The following is a 27323-nucleotide window of genomic DNA, read 5'->3' as shown; positions in this document are numbered from 1 at the left end:
TAATATATAATACTTTTAATTAATTAATATAGGTCTTATTATTTTAACCATCTTAATTGTGTTCTAATAGTAAATTTAGTTGAAAATTACAATAAGACAACCATTATAACACTAGAAATAGGTAGTATCATATGTGTATGTAATATTATGTAACTGTAACTTTAAATTTAATTAATGGAATAATACTGCACAATTAAATATTTTCTAATCCATATAAAGTTCTAGACGATCGTTAAAATGTTATTAATTTTATAACAATATAAAAAAATACTTTTTCATTCAAAATTATACGCATACATGTCTTTTATATTTTAGTTTTTATAAAAACCTAAAAGTAATATTATGAAAGTAACAAAAAGTACAATGTAAGAGAAATACTTTTGTAATTTTCTGTTTGTATTTTATTTTTTCTTTTCACGTCATTAAAATAAACGAGAATGATGTTTTGTAGCATTAATTATAAAAATAATATACGCATGAGAATGCATATCATATAACATTAATAAATTATGTTCAGTAAAATCAGTTTGAATTTATTTATTTTATTAAGGTTAAAGATAGAACTGTGTAAATCGGCGTTTATTAACTGTTCTAGGGAGTATTAAAAATCAATACTTGTGAACATGCGTGAAATAGTATTCTGAAATTTGGTGAAACGGTATCTTGGTGCGTTTGGTTATGTTATTAAAAAACTAAAAGTAACAATTTACGCTAAAAATAAGGTTATTGTCGTGAAATCTTCTTAAATTTGTTTCCAAAAAATATAATTGATTTTTCTTTTTATATAATGTTGGCCGTATTGATTCGGTTGTCAACAACTTCAGAGTGGAGGTGCGATAGTGATTGCGCGTAGTGTTATTGTTTTGTGGAAAAAATTGTGAAACTTAACTAAATTCAATTCGTTTACTTAAATATTTCCTTACGATTCCTATCTTTGTTCTGATATATTTATTTTCTGTGTGGAATATGTCAGTCATCAGCACGGTAAGTAATAAAATTATGCTACATCAACATCAGCACAGGGCGGTACAATCGTGTCGAAATTGACAGCATTTCTTATTTAAATAGACGTTTTATCAATAAAAATCATCGTTATTCATTGATTAATGTTATAAAAATGCTAATCCAATAGATGTTTAGTGATATATTCTGTTTAGAAGAGTGTTTCGATAGCCTCTGAGATGTATCCTCCATATTTTACTGCTACGTGCATGGTACCAACTACATAATATAACTAGCTATAGCAGTTAGCTTTTCACTAAAATCTGATTCGATTGTGGTTTTCAGTGCATATTTCGTGAAGAACGAATGATTTTAGGTAGTTTTAAGTCATTTTGATGAAAATATTTGTTATTAATAAGGGAAATGAAAGATCTATATTTCGTCCTTGTCAGGTGTCGTACACATTCGGTAGTAGGTACCTATAGCTTTCTCAATACCTTTATTCTAATAAATATTTCAGAATGATTATAATAATACTAGAAAATAATAAGTAGGTCAAAAATTTCTAAAAGAGACCATGTAAAAATAAAATAAGAACCTATTTTATATTATAATTCGTAAAATAATATCGAGTTATATATTCTAATAATAATATTTTTCGGAATTTCTAAGTAATTTTTGATGATAACATATTAAAAACTCATAATTCATATTTAATACTTACATAAATTGTCATTGCTATTACAACTTTGTGCTCATTTAATTCAATTTGTTTAAATAGTGTTTTCCAAGCACTTCTACATTGTTGTGTGCTACCATTTAATAAGAACTGAAATTATATCAGAGTATATAATTTCAGTTCTAATCCTTTTGTCATTATGTTTCAAATAAAAATATCAACCATATTTTGTATGATCGCTTTTGGTATTTTTAAAAACATACCTTGCACAATAGTGATAGCAACACTATCAGTTAATTCAAGAAGTATGCAAGATAAAATTAGAAAGGATATCATGTCTGTTCATACCTTTGATAAAAAAAGCAATTCTGTTAAATGTGCAACTTCTTTATGCCATCAGCTGAAATGAGGTCAGATCACTTTTAAAACGATGTTTCATATTAAATAAACTTACTACAGAAAATGGTTTATTAAGAATATGCTTTGTCTCTTCTTTTACTTTCTGACAATCGAGTATATACTAATATTAATAGACTGTGAATTCTCATGTCCGTTTAAGGAGAGAGCTTTCAGCTACACACTGTTCCAATGCGACAGATTTAAATCTGACACTTGCGAGTTTCCTTATTATGTTCCCATTCGTCGCATATCAAATGATGAATTATAAATATAAATTTACAAAAGAATTCAGTCAAACTTGCGTTTGGTTTGAATCTGCAATTTTCCACCTTGGCTCTCATATTAAATATAAATATGTATTTGTTCAGTTAGAGAATAGAAAACAAACATCACATTATATATTAATATAGATTTTCATTTAAAATGTCAGACCTATTTTTACAATAATCATGTAACATACCATATTTGTATCAAAAATTTGATGCTATATGCATAATATTATTTTTTGTTTATTGAGCAGAATTGTGTCATTGGCATCAAATATCACGACTCGAAAAAAATGTTTTAACATTAAGCATTTTAGTAAAACCTTATAAATTAAATTATATAAATGTTTAGGTTTCTAAAATAATGCTACAAAATTAAAATAAGTTATTAATGGATAATTTTAATTAAAACTTATTCCTTTGGAGCAAACATAATTTAATTGAAGAAATTTGCACAGCCAACTTGTGTTTATTTGAACTGCAGTTCAACGGAAACATATCTCAGTTTTTTTAGTCCACTATATTTAAACATATTAAACTCACAGTCCTCAAAGACTTTTATAAAGAGTGCATTTTGCTTTTCCCGTAGTAGGACATTGAGAACATGATAATTTGTGAACATACAAAGTACTTGATAAACTTGGGAACCCCAATGGATTTGAACTTATGACCTATGGTTAAGACATACTCGTTTTATCCATTGTCCCATATATTTCACAAATAACAAATAACAAACTATACAGTAACATATAGAGTTAATTAGTAATTTAAAATAAATCTTTAATTAAACAATTTAAAAAAGTCCTTGTGGACACAACATTTTTAAGCATTTAGTTCTATTTGCATCGACGACAAGTCCATATTTTTTAAAATATTTTTTTATTTGAAAAAGACATCGCCATTTTAGAATGTAAATAAAACATACATTCTGTATAAAAACACTTTTGAGACAAGAACAGTTTCATTATGTAAGAGTATATAATCTGTGTCTTGCAGCCTGTTTGTGGTTTAAGTTACATGTCAATATACATAATTTTTTATACTCAAACGAATATGAATACTCTTTGTCATAATGGATGCTCATTATGAACTGAATGTTGTATGTTTATACCATGATGTTTCAATATTTACTATTTTATTTTATAGGGTTACAGGAAATCTTAATCAGGGTTGAATGTTTGTCCTGGAAATCCATGACCTATGATCATAAAAATAAAAATGTATTGGAGTATTAAAAAAAATATATCTCTTCGGAGAAATGATTATTATATATGAATTATGTTTATAGTACAGACAATGCTGCGAAAAATTGTTTAGTTACTATATGTTTTAACCATACATACACTTCAGATATACTTAGTAATTAATTTGTAATATAAAGGCCGATTAAATGCAGCTATTTCGAATTTTCAATATTACTAGTACATACTAAGTTTTTTTTGTGTTGTATATATTCATTTGTGTACTTCGTAATAAATTTGTCTTATTAATATGATCTTGGAACCTCTTACCGTCCATGCCTAATGTGACTATGTAAAGTCACTTTGAAATTTATTAGTTTATTGGTAGGCGGGCTAGCAAAGAGGCCTTTTTTATGGCATTGGTTGGCGGACGAGCATATGTGCCACCTGATGGTAAGTGGTCACTACCGCCCAGGCCATAGACAAAGGCGCTGTAAGAAATGTTAACCATTCCTTACATCACCTATTCGCCATCAACCTTGGGAACTAAGATGTTATGTCCCTTGTGCCTGTGATTTCGCTGGCTTACTCACCCTTCTAACCGGAACACAACAATACAGTGTACTGTTATTTGGCGTAGAATATCTGATGAGTGGGTGGTACCTACCCAGACGGGCTTGCACAAAGCCCTACCACCAAGTAAACCTCCTGATGGTCTCCACCGATGATAAATATTGGTTCTGTAAAAAATATCAAACGTTTCTTATATCGCCAATGAAACTCCAACCTAGGGAACTAAGGTGTTATGTCCCTTGTGCCTGTTACGCTGGCTTTCTCATCCTTCAACCCAGAACACAAAAATACTAAGTGTGATAGTAGAATAAGTGACAACCCTACACATATTACAATAGTTTTTAATTTATAAAAAAGATCCCATTCTATTTTTAGTCTTGGAGCTCGAAACTCTCTTTGGGATGTTTTCGATAAAATAGTCACAACTCACAATATAATTACAATATAATTATTTTACTTGCTTTTTTGTACCTTTTTTTACGCTATTTTTCGTCTCGACATGTAAATAAATTTTGTCACCTAAGCTCACTTACTATATTGTACATTTTTCTCCATAAGCGAATAAACTATAAACATTAAGCAGTGCCTTAATATTGTCGTCCCAAATCGCTATAAAATTTGCTAGTTTGGAGTGAGCTAGTCTGTGGTGCTGGTTTAGAATGAGACAATCAATAAGTTAGTGCAATGATTTTATGTATATTGATTAAGGATTTCAGTTTTGAGTTTATTTTTTAGGCGTGTTATAACGAGATTAATCTCAAAACAGTCTCTTGGCTACTTTCCACGATCTTATATTTCTCAAGTTATTTAGAATGCTACCGATTACGAACACCATCTACCTAAAGTTCCGTTAGCTAAAATTTCTTAATCGTATAATATCTGTAACCTTTGAAATAATACCTTGATGACATGCAGGCATTTTCATCACTCACTCTTTGGATCTATTTACTCACGGAGGCTAGCTCCTCCACGTTAAACTTGAGATGATTAAGGCTTAAAACACTAAGAACAAATTAAAATACATTTGTTAGTTTTTTGACGCTGATAATTTAACGTGGAGAAGCGCGCCTTCGTTTGTGAATAGATCTACACCGCCAAACGTATTGTGTTTTGGTTTGATCGCACCCTGGGTTAGCCAGTGTAATTAGAGCGCATGGTTGTCGGCACAATGTCCGTAATGTTTTTTTATTGTTAGGAATGTTTTACTTTTTTTATTGTGTCGTCTGGGCGACGGCGTCCACTTACCGCGAGATTGCTCATTAGCTCGTGTGTCAGTATAATACATAATACAAAATAAAGAAACATGAAAGGTTTAAAAAAAAAAAATCATATTGTATAGTTTAATATTTGTCACTCAAATTATTTGGTATGATATTAATGATCAGTAAATATTTTAATACATTGTACTAAAGAGAATTTCGTGAAAACAAAGTTAAGCTTTTGTTCGTTTTAAAAAAATGTTGGAATATTATTTGGTCGTTTCGTCTTAAAAGAAAAAAAGCTTCTGTTCAAAATATTTTTAGCCACATAAAAATGAAACCAAAAGGAATTGTTGATAAGCTTTAAGCGCCCTGTTAACTTTACGTTTCCAGACACCCTGAATAGGCGTCCATTTCGAATTAAGACGATGTGTCTAAGTCACTTGCGCTTTGCATTGGAAACTGAGAAACTAATGTTGCTCCACACCGTGACTTCTTCGGTGAGTCAAATGAACCACGGTTAGGCTAAGTAGACACTCGATAGTGTATTGAGTATCAGTCGTGATCAGGATTAGTTAACAATAAGGTCTTATGTAGCTACATACGATGAATCGATTATCTGCTCTCTGCTTTATCAATTGGAATTGGTTTTGCGTTTTTACAATTTTTGAGTATGATATGATATGAGGGATTCTTTTTTCAAACAATACATTAACTAATGATTCCGGTAAAACAAAAAATCTATGAATGAATCTTTATATTTAACTGGCTGACTGGCACTGAACTACTTAAGTATTTCAAAGTTATATCGTATCATCAACGACTCTCAAAATTTGTGAATATGGCCATAGAAGTGTAAGGGGCCTGTGATAATTATAATAATGTCAAAAATAGTTCATGCTATGACAGATGCAGAGGCCCATCAGAAATCCCATAACAAACAAATTAAAAATAAAACGACTTTTGACACCAATTGAAATGGCATGACAACAAGTACCCCAGCTTTTTAAAACTGTATTCTAATGTGCTTGTCGCTAGCCGTGTATGTATTTATTCAACACATATCCTCGGATTATGCATTCAATTTCAGTAGAATGCAATTTCCCGCAAAGACTGTTTATTGTAAGTGTCAATAAATCGTAATCATTATCTTTATATCTTGATATTGGCAATTTGTTTCTTAATTTAAATACTAAAAATGAGCTTATATTAACATGAGACGTTTGATCAAAACGAGTCAATTAGTCTGTAATAATTAATAATTATGTGCAATCTGATACGTGGAAATATGGGGCATAAAGTACATACTAAGTATCACATCATATACACTTAAGAAAGGATCATCTTTATTCTTCTGCATTTGCCCTTCAAATTCACTTGCACTTATTTCTGTGAAGTGGGCACGGCGTGTAAGCTGCGCGACTCCCCACCTGGGATGGGTTTTTACCCCACCAGGTGAGATAGTTGTCAAAACTTAGCGTGTTCCTACCAGAGATCAACAGTGTTGTAGTGTTTCTACATACATATGTAACGTTCGCGAAGAAATAATTAATTATTTATTTAAAAAAAAAACTATGTATATATTGTAAGGAATATCTAAAGGAATCTAATTATGCCAATTTTATTATTATAAAAATTAAAAGTTCTTTACACGCGGCTGTTTAAGGAAAGCTTGGCAGTTTCAATATATTATGTTATGTTTTTGGTTTCAACTGAATCAAATAAACATTAATTTCCATTTATAGAGGTATATAGAGATAAAAAGACTAGGGCGTTGTAGCTATACAAATTATTCGATAAGTTAATAGGATTATCATCAACGTAAAATTCCATGATGTGAATCACTCGTAGTTTTGTATTTCATTTAGTAAATGAATGAAATCTAGTATAGGCATCATTTGTTGCATTACCGACGGGTCCGCATCTGCCGAACTACATTCGATCGTGTTTTACCTTCCCAACTGTCCAAATATATGTTACTATCTGTATATATTTTAAAAGCAATGCCAATATTATGTTAATGTCAGTTCTATTTCATAATAGCATATATATATATGATAGCAAAGTGATTGGTGAAACATTATTAAGTATCTATCGAGTTCTGATTGTTCTAATATAAATTCTTAAAAACGACGCGTGGGGTCAAACTCCACGTTGAACGTTCCTTTGGGTGTCTGAATACGATAGCGCGTGCCGCTTGATTTGTTAAGCGACACGTTCTCTTTGACTTCATTTAAAATATAAGTTTTCGGCATCCTTATCGTATTATCGATAAAAAAAATCTTATGTAAATGTCTCTTCTCTCTTGAAACTTGACACTCCAGCCTCAGTGCAGTTTGGTCGATAATATGAGATGGATATAAACACAAGCACAAGAAAAATTGGAGATGTCCGAAAGTGGAACCCGCCATTATCCGTTTATATTACAATGTTAGACACGTGTTCTGCCCACCGGGCATCGCGCTACTGCAAGGTTGGCGTCATAATAAACCATTAATTACCATGCTAAACGAAATAAAAAATGTATTTTGAAAACTGCACAAAACAGCTTTTTAGTGTTCTCAAGTGTAATGCCCCAAGTATGGGGTACATTGAAGCAAAATAAATGAGCCCCTACTCGAAGGACTTACTAATGTCCATCGTTGATCCACTGACGCCCGGCTGGCTTTTCTTCCCCGAATTCCATATCCTTGACTACTAACTAAAATTGGAATAAAAAGAGATGGAGGTTATTAATTTCTTTTAGAATGTAGATTATACCGAGAAAAAACGGCAGGAATTAACCATAGTTACTCTTTATTTGTTAATAAAACAATGTAATAATAATATATATTTATGTATTCCGTATGGAAATCAAAGAAATGCTAATTCTAAGCTCTTTTATCATTTAGTCGATCCTATACAGTATACAAAGCCTTATTCATTAAGATTTCTTAAACATGAGTTTTTATTTTTTTTTGCTGGTAAATGTTTTGCTGGTGTTTCAAACGAAAATGCCATTTTTTTTATTATGTCGGTAGGCGTACGAGCAAATAGGTCACCTGATGGTAAGTGGTCACCGCCCATAGAGAATGGCGCTGTAAGAAATATTAACCATTCCTTACATCACCAATGCGCCACCAACCTCGCAACTAAGATGTTATGACCCTTGTGCCTGTAGTTACACTGGCTCACTCACCCTTCAAACCGGACCACCACAATACTGAGTACTGCTGCAGAATATCAAGTTCACTCCAGGACCTGGACAAATGCCATTTTTTTTGAAAAATTCGATAAATATGATATTTTTATCTTATTTCAACTGTTTGAAGTGTTTTAGGTAAACATCAGAGAGGGAGAGATATATATCGATTATATTCAAGAGAGGTCGTCTGTATGATCTATAGAAACTTGTGAAACAGTTTTTGTAATTAGTTCAATGTCTAACTGTCTAAAACATAATTAAAAGTACCTATCTAGGTATGACGGTTACTAACGAGGGGTATATAAGGGGAAGGGGTTGGAATAGGGATAGGTTATTTACTTGACACCATAATAATTGGGAACACATTGAACGTACATATTATCTAGCTTTATTCATTTTGGAGCAAACATTCAAGCATAAAGTCAAGCCGGAACTGTGCAGTAAAAGAGAAAATTTAAAATAACGTTGTTATTAAATTCAGATAGGACTTAAAGTCACTGTACTTATAAAAAACACGATTATAAGATATAAACATTCCTAACACGACAAAAGGCAATGCAATATGGGAATGATATTCCTCAAACAACACCAAAAACGATGGGGAACATTTTTCAACGCTTTGGTTTCATCATTCGAAATTCAAGTTTTTTTTTGTTGTAAAAGTCAATTGATTAACAATACCTCATCAGATTTAGCATAGAAATTATTTCTTGTTAAAAATGGCAGCCCCATAAGAAGATGTCGATCATTATTTGCACGAAACAGTCCGCAGTCCCGGTTGCTTTGGAAATTTGTTGATGGATAATAATTTACTGCATCCGCCGACTGCATCGACTACAGGCGCGCTCCTATCACATAAAATGTGAATCAAATATTTTAAGTCTATATCTACTTTTTTTTATAAAATTCATCTTTTGTAAAGACTTAATAATAATGTGGTTTTTTACTTCTTATAATATACAAGATATTATAAAAACCAAATATGTTAATTTATCATTTAAAAAATTAGAATTAAAATCAAAGAAATGCAAGTCTGCCGCCATAGTTGTTTATACGTCGCTTATTTTTCAATGCAGTCTGCGATTGTTTTTGTTTTTTTTTATCTAAATTATTAAATTGTCATAATGACAATATATAAGGTCCGGCATTACTAGTATTAGAACTCACAATTACTTAATTCTTTTAAATAAACAATATCGTATCTACTTTTATGACGTCACAAATAAAAATATTTCTGTCAAACGATATCTTCAGCATAAATTAAAATAATTTGATTTTGTTCATAATAATTTGTTTAATTATTATAAACAAAAACAAATAACTTAGATTCAGTTAAAGATAAACTCGAACCATCATTATCACATTAGTGGTCATCAGTAACGGTTCATGTCGCAGATCCAACGTTAAACAAGTGAGTGGATACACAGAAACCGCGTTTAAAATAAGATGAGTAACCTATATATCGATAATTGCTAATAGCGGTGGGGTGTGCACGATCGTAATCGACACGCACATGATTACGGCACAATAACGCATCTGCAGCGCGAGTGAGTTCACCTCGCGACGAGCTCTTACACGTCACGAGCATTTTAAATTTTAGCCAGGTAACACTTGACAATCTCTCGCGGTTCCTGCTTCATAAAATGTGCTTCCAGCATTTCCGCGAGTGTGGCCATTCGGATGCATCGCCGTTTAGCAAAAGTAAAAGTGAAATATGCTAGTGCGGCTTATCACTTTGAGTGGTAGGTATGTATCTGTGACATAAGCTTGCGTGCAGTTTTATGTTCGATATTTTTAAATGATTACAATTACACTCCTAATAAAATAATTATTGAAAGTTGATACAGATATCGATCGAGTAAAACATTCGAAGCAGCGATCGATTCATTAAATGGATCGCCGTTTACATTCTGTAACTTGTTGACCGGCTCAGAGCAGCGTGTGATGGATTTCATTCGTCTTCATTTCATTGTCAAGGACATTCCTATGTCTTTTGCAATCGCTTAAGCATTGTTGGATCTTAAATTATAATTAATTAGTAAAAAATGGTTTCCTTCCGTGATGGAGATTATTTCATTGTCACTTACGTACTGATATGTTATCAACTTTGTTATACTGTGATTATAAAACTATTTTGTACTAGACAAGTGTTACTGTCAGATGTATACTGCAAGCACTTTTGAATCGTCATTTAACAAACTATTTTAAGTAAAGCTACCACCGGTTCGGAATGTAGATTCTACCGAGAAGAACCGGCAAGAAACTCAGTAGCTACTCTTTTCCAACATCTAAAAATACAGTCATGTTAATTAAATACAATTATCTATGTATGTCTCCTGCCTGGAAGTCAACATGAATTAACTCCATGCTTTTTTATCATCAATATGATCTTGTATCGAATAATATGCCTTCTTTATTGGCTTTGCGGCGTCGGAAACTTGGCGTTCTAAGCTTATCCTTACTTCTTGTGCACATACAATGATTATCACTGTTTTATCAAAGTGATCAATGCTACTATGACGCAACAGTGAGTATTACTACTTTGTTAAAAACATCCCGAAGAGAGTCTCTAGCTCCAAGTTTATAAATAGATTGGATTGCTCTCTTTTGTAAAATAAAAACAGATATCAAAACAATATCTGCAGCTTTTAAATTAACATGGTTATTTTTATTACTAACAATATTTAAAACCGAATATTTACCAAGTTTTTTATTTTTATTTGGTGGAGCTCGATATTTCGAAATTATCTACGAATGTCTTGTTCACGAGACATCCTTTTTCATTAATAACTAATTTTGCACTAAACAAAAAAGGTTGAAATTTTAATACAAGGTAAGTTATAATTATTTACACCTTCTGTCCTATTTTCAACCATCTAACAATTTTTTTTCACAAAATTATAAGCAAAAACGCTTTTCACCCACTCAACCCCCTAGCGTTCACCCCAAAGGGTTGAAAATTTTAATTTGTTATTATTTTTACTTCCCAAACCACATATAAAAAATCATAATGATACTAATTACTTGACCTTCACGGGCTTTATTGACTGGATGATTGTCAAATGTAAAATGATTCATTCATTCATTCAATCAATCTTAGCTAAGTATGATATTGTATTGGTACAGTTAAGACATCTGAAAATTACCAATAAACCTAATCGGGACTAATTATGAATGATTGTTGGTTGATCTCCATTGAGCCGTTGTTAGCACGAGTTACACGTGGAGGTAATGTTACATACTTTGTTACGGAGGCGATTATTTTACGCGTCCCTTGACCCCTCCGTGATAGAGTGCTAGACGCTCGTTATTTAAACTCTGCAAGAAATCGTCAATATAATAAAATGAATCTTTATCGGTAAATGCAATTTACGTAGGTATTAGGAGACGGTTTCCTTGGTGGATTATTTGTACAAGTAATTAATTTACCATTTTAAAAATATTAAAAAAAATTATTAAGACTAAATTGATAAATAAATCTTATTCATTAAAAGAATACTTTTTAGAAGAAACGCCTGGATTTAGGCTCGGGTTCCATCAAAGGACACTAATTAATGTGATAAACAGCATTGTAAATCTGTTAATTTGAAAAAAGTAACTATGCCAGTTTCTTGCCGTTTCTTCTCGCTAGAGGCTACTTTCCGAAACGGTGGTAGTGTTTAAATATACGCTTCATTGTGAAGTTTACTTGAATAAAATTGGTTTGATTTGATTTGGAGGTTATATATTTAGAGCAGGGCAGATCTGTTCGAGCTGAACTATAGCTGCCAAATTAACTTTACTTCCATTGACTGCTCAATTTGATTGCAAAGAAACTTTAATTATTAGTAAATAAATGTTGAGCCGAGATGGCTCAGTGGTTAGAGCACGTGCATCTTAATCGATGATTGCGGGTTCAAACCCAGGCAAGCACCACTGAATTTCATGTGCTTAATTAGTGTTTATAATTCATCTCGTGCTCGGCGTGGAAAGGAAAACATCGTGAGGAAAAGTGCATGTGTCTAACTTCAACGAAATTCTGCCACATGTGCATCCATCAACCCGCATTGGAGCAGCGAGGTGGAATGTGCTCCAAAACCTTCTCATCCAAGAGAGAGGTGGCTTTAGCCCAGCAATGGGAAATTTACAGGCTGTTAATGTAAAAGTTTTTTTTTATTTAATAGAATTAACTAATTAAATGGATTTTGCGATTTTTATTTATGGATTAATATTTGAAAAAAATATCGACTGATACGTCTTAGTAACATAATGAGTCTCAGAGTCATTTTAAGAGAGGCAGCCCCCGATGATGCCATTATACGTAGTGGACAACTGCAGTAATCGTATATTGTATAAAAAAGGGTTTCATTATTCGCGCCGAGTGGAAGATGTTTGCCAATTTGGAGTAGTAGTACCTAGAGTGATTAGTAACGAGTTAAAGATTAATTTACCTCTGGTTCGTTTCATTCTCGTAGTTACTACTTAACACACACCGATACATAAATTAATAATAATTTTTATTTTATTTGAGTTATGTATACAGTAATATTGTCATGGAGTAACGCCGCAGATATTGAAATTGTATTTATTCTTCAAAAAATAGCACTCCAACTGTTTACAAAACATATTTAATTCTAGATCAACAATACGCGCAAAATTTATAGAAGTAGAATATTAACGGCTGCTTTACAATTTATTTATTATAATATAATGTTTATACGGAAGAATCAACAAATACATTACATAAGAGCTGATATAAATACAAAAAGTAAGAACTGCTTGTAGCCCCTGCTTTCCGCTTTCATGTAGTACAGAAAACGTGTTGGGGTATTATGAATATACATATAATGGAAAATACAATTGAAATTATTATTATTCGTTAAAATAATACATTTTTGATTTAGGTTGGTTCCATTACAGGCCTGGTCGAACAATAATTTGTTGTGAATAATAAAATCATGGTAAATCTGCTTATTTGACAAAAGCAACAATGCTTCTTGTCGTTTCTTCTTGCTTTCCGAAACGGCGGTAGAGTTGAAATATTGGCGATTCAAAAATGGTTTACTGTAAAGATTACTTGAAATAAAAGAAAAAAAATACGGATCACCAGCGATAGTTTTACTTTTTTATTTATTTAATACTATATCGTAATGTTTAAAAAGTACTTAAAAACAAAATTTTATTTCGATTACGTGCATTCTCAATCGTACTTTTTTGCCTAGGAGAGTTCGGAAAGCGAACTATAATCGTGGTTGAAACAAAGTCATCTATAAATAAACTAAATAAGAACCTATTTATCGCTGTTACGACTAGTAACAAAGACCACTTTGGTTAATTTGACAACGCTCTAGGTCTCATTTTAAAAAATTAGTTAATCTTAAATCATATTTTAAAGAAAAAAACAGCCGTTTCTTAGTCGGTCAGCAGTTATGTGTGCCTAAATAAGTACAAAAAAAAACAATGCACCGTGCTTAGCAAGTTTGTCTAAGCCCTGAAGCAATGGCGATTGGCTCTGTAGTAGCATTAACAATGCACATTGTGCAGTGGACGGATCAATTGGCTCGCATTGTGATTTCTCTTCACGCATTTACAAGTGTTAAATGACAAAGTTAAAGTTCTCGGAACGGAGAGCGTAATTTAGGTCTTTAATGCCACACAGGATGTGTATCTATGTACTCGAGACGACGGCTCTGAGCTTAATTAAGGGTTTCAAACAATCAACAGAATTGAGGCTTCAAACGGCACCGATATAATACTATAGGGATGGTGGCCCGATATCTACGAATTTCACATTTCCACTCATTTAGTACAAAAAAAAGATAGCCTAATGATGATATTCGTATGAAGTTACTAAACAAACATTTAGGACTCGCCATTGGTCCACGTTACACTACCTAGTTTGACACAAAATTTAACATGTGCCCAAAACGGACAAAACTGAAGCGAATAATTCGTATCTTATGTGAAATTATTTTTTTGTCCCATTTGATGTTGAAAACACTTGGCCTGTGGAGTAGTGGTGCAAAGAGCTTAATTAAAAGTATAACACCTCGCCGTATTGCCTCCACTGGTGACAGGAGTGCTGGTTCGTTTTTAGCCCAGAGGATCAGAATTGCGATTCAACGGGGTACGGGTGCGGGTGACACCATTTCATGTGGTCAAGATTTATTCAGTAACTATTTTTAATTAATATTTGTGTATATTTTAGGACTTAAAATAAACTATAGAAATATAATTAAACATGATGTACCACTAATCACTATTTATAGATTTCTTACAAAAATAGTTGTTTAGTAAATGTAACAGATTGCAAGGTTTCACATAAAGTGGTCGTAATCTGAACCAATACTCCAGTCGGAGGACGAGCACGTAGGGAGGACGAGGAGGAGTAATGATAACTTGATGGCTCTGATAAAGTAGTAGTAAACTCTTGAAAATAGTATAATCACCAACCGATACGTTGAACTATATCTACTGTTATCTATAGATTAATACGCGAAGCAAGAACGTTGTACTCCTTGTTACAAAATTTTACCGCTAAAGTTTATTCGGCGAAAGAGTGTAAAAAGCTTTTATAAATGTTTAATGCGAAACATTCATAGTCAACGTTCGTGGTGCCAGTGACAAAGTTCACGTTGAAGTTAAAAATCAATGATGCCTCTTTGTCATTTGGTGTTTTTTTATTGTAATAATGAAAAGGTATCGTCCAGCTGAGCCTCATATTTATTCGTTCTATATAAGCCAGAGAAAAAAAGGTTTGTTTTTAATTTCAAGTATAATAAATAACAAACTCTTAACGATAACAACAAACTGCTTTGCTTTCGTTGCTTCAAGTTTTTATATATTTATCCATTAGGCATTCGTTTTTTTTTAATTATTTGACCAATCACAGATAGTTTCACAAACCTAACCAATCACCAAAGCTTATTACAATAAGTCAAGCATCGATTAAGTCCGTAAAACACTTTTTATAGTTGCATAGTAAAACATATGATTAAGGGTAATTCATTTATATTATTTTATATTAAGGTAGCGATGTTTAGTATATAATATCTTAACTTTCTTTATATAATATCTAAATTATGTACGCCACCTTGACTAAAATTTGTTTGTTTTTTGAGCTCTCAGCCGGTGCATGACTTAGTACCCACTATATAACAGAATAAAAATACAATTAAAATATACAATTGGTACGTATATAACTTTCATAGATTAATACGGCTACCTATATTGAATTTTTATTCATTGTATACAACACGTGGCTCTTTATCGATCGTTGGTTTAAACCCAAGCAAGACCGCCTTCTCGCAAGACTAGTGTGTTAACTCCTGGGTATTGAACACCGGATATATTATGACAAGAAATTCTCAGCTGTGGCTCGGAGTTTAGTTGCCAATGTATGCGCTATCGTGTCTCGAAAACCATGTGAAACCGTGTACCTAAATTCCTCAGGATTACGAGAGCGAATGAATTGTGAGAGCTTTTATTTAAATTATTTTAGCGTATACATTTATGGATTCTATTGTGTATTTTGAACATACCAATATACCTCGATAATAGTCGGTCAGGCGGCCAGTATCATCATGTGTTACAAACACTGACCGGCTCCTACGCCGGTGAGGAATACAGCCCAGCGTGTTACTGAAACAGAAAAACTCCCTGCAATGTTACACAGCTTAATACTGTCTGCATATTTTATGTATATGTGTATACCTACATTTACTGCAGTTACAAAGGACCCATTAAAAAAAATTAGAAGATATTTTTGTCATTTCACAGTCAAGCCACATTAACAAAAGATATACCTAGTCGTTTTGTTTGCTAAATGTTTAATACGCTGTAGTAGATGTAGTGTACGAGCGGGACTCAATCAACTACTTACCTTAAAACAAAAAGTTTTGTTGTCGTTAATATAAAAGCTAAAAAATTTATTAGGGAATTGAAAAAAAAGTGAAAGATTGAATTCATTTATTTGATTTCAATATAAATTTATATTAAAATAATTAAAGCTGAGAGGTTCGCTATATACTCAGGGCTCATTTCATGGAAATATCCGAGAATATACTGCATACAATTTCTCGTAATTGAAAAAAGAAGCCTTTCAAATAATTATTTTAATTAATATTATTCAAGTAAAAGATCCAACCGAGTCCTTTGATCCTCTTAAATGGAACGAGAAGATTAAATCTGTAGATTTCATTGCGAAAGTTATTTACTATTGAGAAACAATTCTTATGATAAATAAATATAAATTAACTGTCATAAAAATCACAATAAATAAAAAATCGCAACGATTCTTTGTCTAAACAATATTTAAGTTAAAGATGACCAATTTCGCGCTTGCAATAGGAAAAAAAGCAAATAAACAACACTTGACAGCGATTTGAAGTGATATCTTGATTAATCTATGGTGTTCACTATGGATTTGCGATAAAATGGCGTTTTGAACGTCGACGAAAATTATGTCAGAATTTTGGTAGTATTGTATTATAAATAAAGTTTTATTAATCATAAACTCTTAGTAGTGCACAATATGGCTGAGTTATTAGCAAATCTTATAAAATACGTATCTATCTAAGAATTTTTATTATCTTTTTTCCTACTTCCATTGGAACAGGCTATGTGTATTTTGTTGATATTTTGGATGTTCCTTTGGAAACTACTTTTATTTCGAGCTCCTATTTAACTTGCAATGTTTGTTTATTTGGATCAATTACAAGCTGAATTAGAACCTCTTTCTCTTATCTTGCGAAGTTCAAATGATGTGATTCAAAAGTAGTGTAGTTCAAAAAAAAATTCGGGTGTCGTTATTATTAGTCATTAATTTTAAGCATTTTTTGTGGGCTTTATTTGTGCCGATAGGTTAGGTTTAAGTATTATAACTGTGCGCTTTCGTGCTATTCATGTTTTTAATTTTTTTTAAGCGAAAGTTATGATTTACAAAAAAAAAAGAGTTTGTAAAATGTATAGTACTAGGTGTTTTCTTGACCTTGTTTCGGAAGTCATTAAATATGACTTACAAAATCAAACATAAAATATAATTATTGTACAATTTTATATTGGTTCCTGGTTTAATATACTTATTTTAAAAAATAGGTGGCTATTGAGCTGTTACTTTAAATCATAATAAGTTAAAATGTAACTGCGATATTTGAATATAGGGCCGAAGACTTTGCCCAAGGAAGCAAGATTGCTGGTACGGAATCTTGGTATTACCAGTTTGTCCGTAGGTACTTCTCGTGTTTACGCAATGTTAAATTAATGTTTCTATCAGGATCAAGAGTTAGTCTAAGAATGGGTTTGGGCAAATGAACACATTTTTTTATTAAATTCTATTAATTTGTTTTAAATATATTAAATATATATATAGATCTAATAAATGAGAAGATATTTTGATATGTCCTACTAAAAAAACCTATATCACAAAACATATACCAGAAGTTTCAGCGTCTTTCGAAAAATGTTTTAGTATATTAGGTATATCAATTTAACCTGCTTTTAATTTCGGCTATTGACGTTACAAACGTAAATATTCACTTTTTCACCTTTATGAAAGAGTCAACGATAGTTCTGAACCTATCAATATATGGATTATAAATAATTACTTGTTCCGCTTATACCGGCAAGATTTCTGAATTTTGTGGCAATAATGGCAATCGTTTAAAACATTTTGCATGAATGAAATAACTTCTGCTACTTCTGTAAATGATATAAACGGGTATTACGTGGGTATGACAGCGATTAGGTAAACAATGCTTCTCGGTATTAGAAGTAATAAGGAGTAGGGACACCCTCGGTTACCGCACTCTTTTAGCTGATGAAAATATTAACTATCTATACGGTAACTTTTATCATAACACATCAATAACATATTTATTATCCGACTTCGAAGGGTATATTATTACAATCAGTTAAAATAATACATATAAGGGGTTCGAATACGTCACCTTTGGATTAATTTCCTCGAGCTTTTTCCTTGATTCGATTGATATGGTCTTCTTTCAGCTAATATTTTAAATTTACTTGCTGGTAGGGCTTTGTGCAAGTCCGTCTGGGAAGGTACCGCCCACTCATCAGATATTCTACCGCCAAATAACAGTACACTATATTGTTGTGTTCCGTTTAGAAAGGTGAGTGAGCCAGTGTAATCACAAGCACAACGGACATAACATCTTAGTTCCCGAGGTTGGTGGCGCAAGGAATGGTTAATATTTCTTAAAGCGCCTTTGTCTATGGGCGGCGGTGACCACTTACCATCAGGTGGCCCATATGCTCGTCCGCCAACCAATGCCATATAAAAAAAAGAATATGAAAGCGTAGTACTTTCGGCGATTATTGTAGTACGTTCCTCAGAGTTACGAAAACTGTACGCACCATCACTCTTTTTGATGATTAATGAAAGACTTTATGATTGCAGTGCACACTTTCTGTCCAATTGCAAGCAAGAGTTTCTGGGATCATGATAGACGTGAAACGGAGGTCTATCAATGATTGATTCCAGTTGATCCTTATAGTAAAAATAGTTCACAATACGCAATAACGATTGTATTATGGATTGGGAACTACATTATCATAACATCCCTTTTTATAAATAAGCAGATCAGCAACAATTAAACTGTAATGGTGGGCTAATCAAATAGTTATATAAAATAGAGAAATCGTCAAGTATCATTAAACTTATTTACAACGACCAATTTCTTTATATCCGAGTTATCCTGTTATGTGTCCTTAATGGGTGCCGTCTGATACTCTTAGGAATATTTTTTCGGCTTCATTTACTCGATTTTTCGACAATTTTAATCCATCAATCTGAATTCCAAGGGTTGGGTAGTCTTCGGTAGTCTTCAATTGATAGTCGACCTTCTTAAAATAGTAACAACCATACCACTTGTAAACGATAGTTTTACGATGAGTTGCATAAAGGCTCCGAACTCACGTGCTTTAATCTGCGTGATTTTTTCTTGCTTCATCGAAAACTTTATAAAATTAATTTTTTTTTTTTTTCATTTCGTTGCATTTTCATTCCGACTTAGTTATTAAAGGATTACTCGTGGATGACGTTGCTTAAAGAGGTCCCATTGCGATGGATAAGTTTATCTAATCTTCTCGGTAGAATCTACATTCCGAACCGGTGGTAGCTTTACTTTAAATAGTTTGTTAAATGACGATTCAAAAGTGCTTGTAAAAGCCTACTTGAATAAAGTATATTTTGATTTTTGAATGCCTTCTCTCTCTGCGGGCTTTTGGACTCCTTTCGTATGGAACCGTAAATGAACGAACGATAGGAAATTATCGGTATAAATAAAAAACAATGACAGTTCGGACAATGATCATGAGTCCTGAGATGTAGTGTAATCTATCATGCAGCGCTTTAGCAATGTCTACCAGTATTACATACGTGTATGGTAGAGGTGGTTGCGCGGCAGATATCGCGGCGTTAGCGATGAGGCCGCCTGTTGCATCTAATGCAACTTGTACATTCTATAATTTATTATGTACATGTGTTGAAATTATTTTGTTGATTGGAATGTAATATTGTATGAATAAAATAAATAAATAATGTACACATTTTATTTATATTTACGTGTATGTATGTATATATAAATCTACATAAATATGTACATGTAAACAGAATATCCCACAAATCAATATACCATTTGAATTATTGTAGTTGAGCTGACTTAATTTTTTTTATGGGTACCAGCTCTGTATCCCATGTTTATGTGTTTGATAATATTCAAATATCTAAAACGTGATCATTTTATTGGGGACTAGACAATTGTTATCTATGTTTGAAATCCGATTGAGGTGCGTTCAGTAGGTAGCGAGTTTACCGCGTTGAGGCAGACGGAGAACAGACGCGGCGAGTGTAGTGAAGGTGGGTTTTGGTAAATCAAGTATAATCTACTTTTCAAATAGAACGCTGTAGGAATCAAAGTTGATGGAGCCTTTTTGTAATTTTCCCTTTTGTTACATCTTCAAGAAATCCAAACTTTGACTATAGGTATAGGATTTATCATATAAACAGTTTTTTCTATTGCGTTGACGCTCCACAGCGTAGTTGATATTCGTAGCACTCGTCTACAGCGGATGATGCCGTAGTAAGGGGAATCAACTTGAATACAGTTGTTGTAGTTTGTTTGATTTAAAGTTGAGATATAATTATTTTGTCTATTTCTAAAGAAAATAAAATTCGTGAAAACTAAGGTTGAAAGTTGTATTTAATGTATATAATGGTCATGCTTGTTTATATTAAAGTAAAATAGGTAGTTGATTTATATTTAGTAGGTACTAAAGTACGTTATTACGTTATAGGTAGGTTGACTGGCATTCTGGCATCCGCTAAATCGCCAATGCGATGCCATGGGTCGTGGGGAAATAAGATGTTAATTCCCTTGTGTCTGTAGTTACACTGGCTCAACCATCCTCCAAACGGGAACACAGCGATACTAAGTTATGCTGTTTGGCGGACTTTTGGCAACGGAAACACATTTTAATCCCACCGCTTAATTATACAAATCTTGAACAATTATATGATTACATAATAACTAGGTCTTTGAACTGTTGAAGAAATAACAGGTTACGGACATATATTTTGAAATAAAAACGGGACCGAGCTTCGAAACCATACAATAACAAACTTTATTTTTAACTTAGTTGTGTAAATTTTAGTTTACAAAGAATTTAAACCTCTTATGTTTGTAAAGACGTATTTGTAAGTACTGCAATATGATGTCCATCAATACAACGGGTACACTTCTTGTAATAACTAAATATGTCTGCAATACCCGTCGTTTTATTCCCCCTTTAAGTGTATAGATTATTTTCATGAACAATTTGAACTCAGCGTTAGTAATAATACTTTATAAAATATATTTCTTAATGTTAGTCAATACTAAGATACTAAAACATGCCGCTTATTAAGAATATTCTGTAGACATGGACGCCGCGCCGCGCCGACTTACTTTAACATTCATTGCTCGACGCGTAAACTTCAAATCACACATGGCTGACGAGTAGCACATACGCAAGACTTATTTCTGAATTTACTTTGAACTGAACATGAGTTTCAATCGATTCTTATTATTAAATTACAAACATTATTTTCGAAAAAAGGGGGGCGACGTCGCCTATAGGTGAAGAAAGTCTAGGAATACACATCCATGCGCAATGCAAGTAATCAATAACTTTTCGTTATTAAATTCGATTTAATTAGGCTACACAAAGTGAAACATCGCAATGAACGTTACAATAGTATATCAAATTTCCAACGCACTAAAACAATGTCACTTTAATATTTGTTGTATATAATTCGAACAGAGCGTCATCATTAATTGCGGATGTGAGTCGTATGCACTTCTGTTACGAATCGTATTTGTTTAGGACATCATAATGAAAATTATCAACCTACGTATCTACCTACGGGGCCTACGTAAATTCCAGCTCGCACCGGGAGTTTAAAAAAAAAGTAGTGTTCAGTTCGCTCGTGCGCTCTAGGGCTTTAGTTCTCGTTTCCCCGGACGCTAGCCGCCCAGCCCGGCCGCAGGCTCCGTCCTGTAGACAAGCCTCATCTGTCATATATCACTGAGCGCTGCTCGCAGACGGTCGCCAGTCGGCACTCGGCAAAGTACCGCGCGTCGTAGCTAGCTTTCGTGTATATTGTTTACGGTTTAAAATTGAAAAATTAATTAAATGAATTATTAGTGCTATTTTAAACGCAGTAAGTTAACTGCTTTTTTAGTTTAATTTTATTTATAAAAGTTCAATTGAAAATGCTGTCAATTTCATTTTTATTTTCGCGTACAACTAAAAAGTTAAAAGTTTGCGCAATTTTTTTTTGTTTATATACCTACATTAAATAAAGTAAATCGTACACGCGAAAGTGTGTGTAAATTTGCTGAAAATGTTGTTTTATTTTTTTTGATTTGCGCTATTCAATAAAATTTAAAGTAAACATAGTTTAAAAGACCAAATAAGTTCCGCGGTAAAGTGTGCAATTGTGTGGATTCTTGAAGGACTGTGGTGTTGCAGGTGATATCCACCGATATCAGCCAGGTGCTGCAACAACCTGGCTGTTGCTCAGTTCCGCTGTGAAATCGTTCGTAGTAGTTCTTTGCATAGCGGCCACCGCGGAGAAGAGCCACGTGTGGCCCTGCGTACAACCGGGGGCGGGCGCTTTGCGCCGCCCCGCATCTGCATCCGTGAGTACTATCATATTATATCAAATTAAATTATTGCGTCAGATGTATACGAATGCTTTGCCGACTGCTGATCTAAGGAAAACTAAGTCTCGTCGTCTGTATTGACTTTGTTATCATTTGCGTTTGTGACGTACTCTCAGAAAAACGGCAGTTATAGTAGTCATGTAAGCGTTCGAATTCCCGCAATCGCCGAATAAACAAAAGCACGTGGCGCGAAAGTGTTTATACATGTTGCGTGCCGGCGCCTGTAGCCGCCCGGAGCCGCCTGTAGCTCGCCGCTAGCGACGACTTTTTTATTTTTTTCATTTCGTATGTTTTCGATGCGACACTTTTAATTTATGACCTATATTATGTATGCTTTGCGTTTCAATCGTTGTAAAACTTGACAAATATATTTGACCATGCGTAAAAACCAAGTGTCGGCTGAAGGTAGTAGGTATTGTAATTAGGCATGATAGCGCCGTAGAGATCATTTTTCAAACTACTTTGATCGGATTGTTTGTACTATTCGAGCGACCCGCTCGGGATATCATTTGGATATTATAATTGCTGTCGTGTTTTACCGTCAAATTCAAAAAGAATTCCTGAATAATATAAAGCTATAGTTTCCTAATGGCAGCAATAGATTTTGCGAGGCGTTGCTTTGTGATATTCGAGTGTGATTAAAGTAGGTCACAGATATGCTGAGTGTTTTAGGCTTGTCTTTAAATAATCACTGTGAACACATTGACGCGCTATTTTATATATTGCTGTTGATTCTACTTGATATTATAAGCCGCTACGTGACGCCATCGCGAATGAATGATTGTTTCACATTTTTGAAAAATGATTGTTTGGAATATAATAACCATAGTTATTGATATTTATCAATTTAAGTTTAACATTAACAAGGGCTTAGTGTGCCTGTGTGATGCATTCGGTGATAGGGAGTCGGGTTTCACGCTGTGGGCGGAGTGGGAGGCGGCAGCGGCGCCCGAGGGGTGGGGGCACGTGGGCCGTAGCGCGGAGGGGGGTGGTCGGTGGGCGAGCCGTTTCTGAACGCACCCAGTCCGTTTATTGCGTGTATTTTATAAAACATTTTAAATTCCGTTCACTTTATAAAATTTTTTCATTCTTCTTTACCACTTACCTTACATTTGTATACATATTACTGTTTTATATGAGAGATTTTTTACCTATTTAATTTTGTATCTTACAAGCAAAGCGAACTTTTTATTATGCATTTTACTAAATTATTATTATTTAACTTTAATTTGCGTTACATTTATCATTTGAACGATTTATTTATTTTTGTTTTTTTCTTTTTTCTTTAGCTTTTTGACGAGGCTGTGCCTATACGTTAATAGGTGAACTTTTGGTCCAGATACCTGCCAGATGATTTATTGACGTTGGGCTGTAAGCATGATGTAGAGTCGAAAGACTTCGAGCCGCTGCCGTTCGCATCAGACGATTGTTTAGATGACTTTTCACCCGATCGCCTGTTCCTGTTGACCAAGTGAGTACGTGGTGCTGCCTGCCACTCTTACAAAACTGTATATCGGTATTGTCTGCATGATTGTATGGATATTTAGCTTTCACCCTCCACCAGTCGCCGTTTCACTAGATATAAGTATATGTTACAACTTTTTCGTGTTTATTGGTAAACGAACACGTAAAATAAATGTATACCTTGTTGTATTTTGTGGATATTTCCACGAAGAAAAGCAGAAAAGCTGTTCGAAGCGCGTTCGGATCACTGACGGCTTTGATAGACGTCAAAGAGTTGCTCTCTCTCTCACATGGAAGTTCGCTAAAATTTCAGGCTATACATGTTGGGAATGATGAACCAGTATTGAATCGCAACAAGAACGACTAATGTAACTAAAATAACATACAGTCTGCCGTCTGATCAACGTTGAAACCAAAAACTAATAGATATCATCACGAGTCCGACGCATATTGGGGCTGTGCGAAAGCTTAGCTACTTGTAAAACTTAATAACGGCGAATTCGCTTCGGTCTACCAGTCTCGCTTCTTACCAAAGGTGTAATCGTAGCTTTACTAATCATTTTGCGTTGCGGTAACACGTTAGTTTCGATCTGATGGAACGCACATTACTCACTGTCGACTATAATCGATAATTATCGAGCATGTTAATTTATACGACAATTTTTTCAGTAATTATATTTAAAAAACCTTTTTTTTTTTAAAGTAATATATGAAGGCTTCAATAATATTACATACTTAATCGTTGGTATATTTATAAAATATCTATACAAACAGAAATCAAGAAAAGTTAACATAGTAACTGAGACCCTTCTCCTTTTACACGAATCCCGCAAAAAAGGTAACTAACTAAACAAAATACATACAATATCTTCCAACCCGGCCGATCACAGTGGAAGAATATGACCAAAACGCTTCGAAGAAAACTAATAGGCCATACGCCAGGCAATTATGATACAACGTGTCGCAGCACAAAACATAAATATTCAAGCCCAGGTCACCATCACAAAAGTATACGAATGCACAAATCGAAGCAGCAAGCAAGTAAAAAATAAGACGATTTTTACAAGACAATATGATTGGTAACAACAAACTAACAATAAATAAAAACATTTTGTTTCAAAAAAATCTAATCGATGATGGATATAGAGATCCCGGATGGTGACAACAAAAACGAGATTGTCCAACCAACCGAGAATATTTAATTACATCGGTACTCTGAATCTAGACCACAAGAGACTGAACTAATATGGCCAACAGTAAAAGTCAAATTAGAGGAATGATTAGCTAAAGAGTGAAGAACCAATATAGAACTATAATGACAACTTATCAGCAATGCTATTTAACCAATTTGTTCGCCAGGAGAACTCCTCAATACAAACGTATTATGAAATCTTAAGAAACGCTATTATTTGATGTTTGAAGCTTTCAAGCGTTTTCAAGGTAGTAGCGTTTTGGCTTGATAGCCCGGTGAACGTGAACGACTTAAAATATTATCGGTTCGTATACATTAACTTTATTACGAAGAAGAAAAGAATTAAAGAAAATAAAAAACAATCACTATCGCACTATAAACTATAAAGAATATGCATATACAAACGAGATCTCATGAAAAGACTTGATTGTTCTTCTCGCCGGAAAAACAAAATAGGCCTACATGGAACTTTGGACAAATACATTTTGGATTGAATAAATTTGAATACTACAGCAACCGATTCTTTTTAAAAAGCAATCAATAATTCAAAATAAGCCATCGACTATTCAATAATTGAAAATAAAAGGCAGCGAAGAGAACCTTAAAACAATTGATTATTCTGAAATCGAGGATCGCGGGAGATAGCGGCATCGGACAACATAATACGAAGCTTTGAAGCTAAATGAATGAAGCTATTTAATCTGAATTTACAAAAATCTGAAAATGAATGGTCACACAATGGTCGAACTCGAATGTTATTGGACTATACACCATTAGAGTGACCCAAAGTATTCAGTAGCTATAGACCGGTAAGTTATGTAGGATAAATTGCAGGATATTCGCAGTCGCCAAAAAAGAGATAAATAAGATCGTTATAGATAAGTAACAAGTACAACAGAGACAATTGTATCTCGTATTTATCAACTGCCAAAAAGCTTCCGACATCTTAACATCAGGATAGCTTGAAGGAACGAAGAGTTAGCTCAGGTTATATGGAGGTTATCAGAAGTATATATAATTATGATATAGGTAGAAGAAAGTTAGAAGCCCGAGCTATGCACCTCCGTATGGTATAATACTACTAGTGTCTTGAAACCATCCTTTACAAGCAAGAATGGTGTGAGGAATATTTACACAATGGTAAAGTTAAATCGTAGGACACCCCGTTCAGTCCACTCTTACTATGACCATGAGAATTTTTCGTAAATTACAAATAAGAGATGATGAGAATTCACTTGAATACACAAAAAATATGCTTTTGGGAAAACAAGTAGCCTTGACAGAAATAACAAAAATAACGTAAAATAGAATTAAGAGTACCGAAAACATTGAACAAATACTGCAGTTTAAAAGGAATATTCAAAAGTAACATACTAAAGAGTATGATAACTACAGCCTCCTACCAGATATAAAATTTAAATTAATACGATCATTAATTTATGTCCACTCCAAAATACAAAATCGTCACCTGCTAGCGAGGCCTCGACCGCTCACTACCACGCTCAAGATAAAGAAGTTAGATTCAATAAGACCCGACGAGAATAAAAACAATAGAAGCGGCAACTTACACTCTAAGTTACATGTGCTTATAAAGTAAAGTGGAAATGGACAGGTGACGTAGCGAGGCTGACAGAATAGAGAAGGACCTCAAAAGCAATCCTTCGGAGAGGTCAAAAAGGTTTAAGAGGAAAGGTACAATCACAATGGGAAGACGAAATTAAAAGGATAGCTGTACTAAACTTGGACGCAGTTTGGCAGAAGACGGAGACAAATATACATCTTTGGAGGAGGCCTTCACTAAATTAGGGGTACATACAAAAAATCAGAACTTAAAATAAATTAACAATTATTTTAAGTTAATTAACTAACGCAATTAACGCAATACGTATAAAGTATTTCTTTAATGTAAGAAATAAAAAGGCTTTTTATTCATGTATTTACTCCATGTACGTTGTAGAATAGTTATAAGAATATTAATTAATGTAGTGTCCCTATTCTCTATCAAATTGGCCCATTTTGATAGAGTGCAATCAATATATT

At 33.4% G+C, this 27323-nt stretch overlaps 1 protein-coding gene across 3 annotated transcripts in view; it reads left to right on the top strand.

Annotated features, from left to right (window-relative positions):
* The first annotated feature begins 821 nt into the window (after positions 1-821).
* The window catches only part of LOC125076167, a 44740-nt gene continuing 18238 nt past the window's right edge, over positions 822-27323 (top strand). Inside the window, exons 1-3 of one of the 3 annotated variants that reach the window (XM_047688157.1) lie at positions 822-984; positions 22434-22603; positions 23967-24098. The gene's annotated coding sequence lies outside the window, so the exon portion shown is untranslated. Of the gene's footprint in view, positions 985-22110; positions 22123-22433; positions 22604-23916; positions 24099-27323 lie in introns of those variants that run through there. The other 2 variants (XM_047688156.1, XM_047688158.1) reach the window with 2 other exon arrangements.

Source organism: Vanessa atalanta, chromosome Z (genome assembly GCF_905147765.1).
Source record: "Vanessa atalanta chromosome Z, ilVanAtal1.2, whole genome shotgun sequence".
Classification (NCBI taxonomy): Eukaryota; Metazoa; Arthropoda; class Insecta; order Lepidoptera; family Nymphalidae; genus Vanessa; species Vanessa atalanta.
Note: the sequence above shows the minus strand (reverse complement) of the source record. Positions and strands in the feature narration are given on the sequence as shown.